The 4,132-nt window shown below is 40.3% G+C and overlaps 2 non-coding genes across 2 annotated transcripts; both read left to right on the top strand.

The window, feature by feature from the left end:
* The first annotated feature begins 292 nt into the window (after positions 1-292).
* LOC145677147 (5S ribosomal RNA) lies at positions 293-411 on the top strand. The gene has a single exon (XR_014129644.1). It is a non-coding gene; the product is annotated as a 5S ribosomal RNA (ribosomal RNA).
* A 177-nt stretch (positions 412-588) lies between these two features.
* Positions 589-707, top strand: LOC145677145 (5S ribosomal RNA). The gene has a single exon (XR_014129642.1). It is a non-coding gene; the product is annotated as a 5S ribosomal RNA (ribosomal RNA).
* The last annotated feature ends 3,425 nt before the right edge of the window (positions 708-4,132 follow it).

Below are 4,132 nucleotides of genomic sequence, written 5' to 3' on the forward strand. Positions count from 1 at the left end.
GTACATTAAAGAATGTAAGTTTGCCTTTTTCCTGTAATCAATACTTAATAAAGGATTTATTTTTATTTATTTATATACAATTTCATACGTGGTTCGTGATAGTAAACTCGATAGGACACAGTGGCACTATGAACATCCGAATCACTCATCATTCGAACATTCAAATATTTATTCGAATATTAGTATATTCCAAGTAATGTTAACGACGTTAATATGCTTGCCTTTATAGTTAATAATGTCAATTCTTACTTAAAACATACTTCCTTAACAGGACATTGAAGAAAAGGTAGTTGCCAACGGCCATACCATGCTGAATATACCGGTTCTCGTCCGATCACCGAAGTCAAGCAGCATCGGGCCTGGTCAGTACTTGGATGGGTGACCGCCTGGGAACACCAGGTGCTGTTGGTATACTTTTTCTAATTTTGTTTTTCACAAAGACGAATATTCTCACATCGTTCACCACGATAATTTCGTAATCATGCATTACTTAAAACAATTAGCAACGCTTTCCACGCGCTGGTCTTTTTGAGTATTCACCGACAAACCTACGTAGCTACAATAACTCACTCGAAGCCATATGCATTCGCCAACGGCCATACCATGCTGAATATACCGGTTCTCGTCCGATCACCGAAGTCAAGCAGCATCGGGCCTGGTCAGTACTTGGATGGGTGACCGCCTGGGAACACCAGGTGCTGTTGGCATCTCTTTTTCAAATTTCATTATCCTTCAAGTACGAAAATACTAGAAACATTAATTTTATAGTACTTTCAAGAGATAATTTATCAACATTATTTCATAGCGATTAATCGATATTCTAAGCGTTATACCCACTATTTCTTACACTAACAGCCTGTTTATTTGCACGGCACATTAAAATAACCTGATTTCCGATCCGTGTGCACCTACTACTATACTTAACACGGAATGTATTACCACTTTTTAAAAGTAAATTATTATGACTAAGTGTAGATCTCCGGCGAGTAAATGCCTTTCGTATACAAGCACGACACATCTCCGCTATGTGCTTTACTTTTTTACTAACAGCATATAGAAATTGGATTTCAACGTGTTTCTACATAACAGAATGAAGCAAATTTCGTGATTTAACTCTTTCGAATAATGTGTTGGTCCTGACAAGGACCGTTTGAAATGAAAAATCTTGAAGAAGATTTTTACTTAGAGCTTGTGTACTTGGTAACAGCCTTCGTACCCTCACTTACAGCGTGCTTGGCAAGTTCACCAGGCAAAAGAAGGCGCACAGCTGTTTGGATTTCCCGGCTGGTGATAGTTGACCGCTTATTGTAATGGGCCAAACGAGAAGCTTCAGCAGCAATACGCTCGAAGATGTCATTAACAAAGCTGTTCATGATACTCATAGCTTTGCTAGATATGCCAGTGTCAGGATGCACTTGCTTCAAAACTTTGTAGATGTAAATGGCATAGCTCTCCTTCCTCCTCCTCTTCTTCTTCTTATCTCCCTTGGAGATATTCTTTTGGGCTTTACCAGCCTTCTTTGCAGCCTTTCCGCTAGTTTTTGGTGGCATGATGACTCACTCGTTCAGCAAAATTAGATGTGTCCGCCGATTTATCGACTTCATTTAAATTACAGTACGTGTTTCAATTCGCGCCAACTGCCTTGCTTTTCATTTGATGCACTCGGGTGCACGCTTGAAGTAGTAACAAAACTGACTTGATTCATGGGAGGCCGCAATTTTTCCTCTCATCTTATTACGAAAGAATATTGAACAATGTCTGGTCGCGGCAAAGGTGGAAAAGTCAAGGGAAAGAGCAAGTCCCGCTCCAGCAGGGCTGGCCTTCAATTCCCAGTAGGCAGAATCCATCGTCTTTTGCGAAAGGGTAACTATGCCGAACGAGTTGGTGCTGGCGCTCCCGTGTATTTGGCTGCAGTCATGGAATACCTGGCAGCTGAAGTTCTTGAGTTGGCAGGCAACGCTGCTCGTGACAACAAGAAGACTAGGATTATTCCACGTCATCTGCAGTTAGCTATCCGTAACGACGAGGAATTAAACAAGTTGTTGTCTGGAGTTACAATCGCTCAGGGTGGTGTTTTGCCCAACATTCAAGCTGTACTTCTGCCCAAGAAAACTGAGAAGAAGGCATAAATGTAAGACCTATATCTCATACAAATCGGCCCTTATGAGGGCCACAAACCCCTTTATAGAGGAGATTTACGATTGAAATGAATTGTTTTCGATATACAGACTCATCAAAAGTGTCTGAGATAGTTGCTTAGTTTCATTCGAAATTCTCGCTGCTATTCGATTAATTAGTATATGTGTAGTCGTCGATCGTAATTGAAGCCCATAGGAAGTCACACTAACTTTAGAATACTCCAAACAGCGATGTGCTTAGTTCCCACTACATTATTAATTATAAGATCATTACCTTTTGTATTGTCGCTAGCTACATTTTTTTGATATTTGCGTACATCGGGCTCATATTACCCAGAGGACAGGACAGTCGAGCCCAGATTCTCAGCAATGGAAGAAAACCTCATACCACATATTCTCATGTACTTCATGCTAGACAAAGGAATTTCCAACATTCTTAAAGCACTCATGTTTCTCTCTTGCGTTGGCTTGGCTGAAATTACTCTGTTCAATATGTTCTCGACATTTATTATTGTTCATTACTATGCCCCAATGACATCATGAACAGAGCGGATCAGAAAACTTTCCTAAATTTCTTTTGCAACATAGTAATGACATTAAATGCACACTTAAGTACGATTTATTCTTTGCAAGGTCGATATTCATATTTGTGTGATATGTGTTATATGTATATGGTTTGTAATACGCAACTACTCTTATTCTCTGATCTCAGAACTCATTTGCTACTGTGCCCAACGAGCGAGCCTAGGTTTCTTGTAACTACTGCCTTTCTTTAGTAAATAATGTGAAGTATACAATGCATTAACCTACATCTCATATTTGTATTACTCTTTATTTTAGTAACCCGCTACGAAGTGTCATTAATTTACATGTAAATCACAATAGACACTACCGCAAAAGAAAGAAATCGAACCCAAGACCACGTAAACAAGATAAAGGACAAGATTCAGGTTTCTAACGCATTATTCGCCCCTCACAGCACAGTATAGAAGTTGTATAAGCCTCTATACGTACATCCTACTGTCAGAACAGAAATTCCGACTTGCGTTTCGCATCTCTCATGCTCGCTACTTCCAACAAATCGCCAATTTCCAACCAGAACCCCTTCTCCAGCATTAATACTGCTACATGATATGAATACGTATACATGAACGTACATAATGTAAAAAAAAACGTATGATTTTCTCAAATTAATCTCTCTACGTCTGTAATTTAGTGTGCATCAAAAGGCTTTAATGTAGTTACACGAATTCTTATAATCTAACAGAAAATCGCACAAAGTAAATCTTTCCCTTTATATAAATTTGTTGGCTCTGAAAAGAGCCGTTTATGCCAATTTTATATCCAAAATAGGAGGAACCCCAACTTAACCTCCGAAACCGTACAGGGTTCTTCCTTGCCTCTTCAAGGCATACACAACATCCATAGCTGTCACTGTCTTCCTCTTGGCGTGTTCTGTGTATGTAACAGCATCTCTGATTACGTTCTCCAGGAATACTTTCAATACTCCTCGGGTCTCTTCATAAATGAGACCAGAGATACGCTTCACACCACCACGGCGAGCAAGACGCCTAATAGCGGGTTTGGTGATACCCTGGATGTTGTCACGAAGAACTTTACGGTGGCGCTTGGCACCTCCTTTGCCAAGACCCTTGCCTCCTTTTCCACGTCCTGTCATTTCGATATGTTACTGCTTCGCTCACCACACACGAGAAATACAAGCCCAAGCAGCCCAAGACTCGTGGTTTTGTTCCTTCGATCATGCAGGGAAAGCACGGAGGAAAAACACAAAACGTGTCTAAGCCAATGAGAACTGTCCTTTTCGACTGACTTTATCCAATGAGAAATAGCTTGATTTAACGGTTTTGCTCTTTATATAACTTGACTTCATTCAGCGCGCAATACAAATACGACCATCTAACCCATCTCTGTACGCAGAGTAGAGTCTGTTTTCGTTGTGGCGAAAGTCACACTTCACCTTGTGGAAGACCAAT

The sequence above is a fragment of the Thermobia domestica genome, unplaced genomic scaffold (assembly GCF_964235325.1).
Source record: "Thermobia domestica unplaced genomic scaffold, izTheDome1.hap1.1 HAP1_SCAFFOLD_660, whole genome shotgun sequence".
NCBI classification, from domain to species: Eukaryota; Metazoa; Arthropoda; class Insecta; order Zygentoma; family Lepismatidae; genus Thermobia; species Thermobia domestica.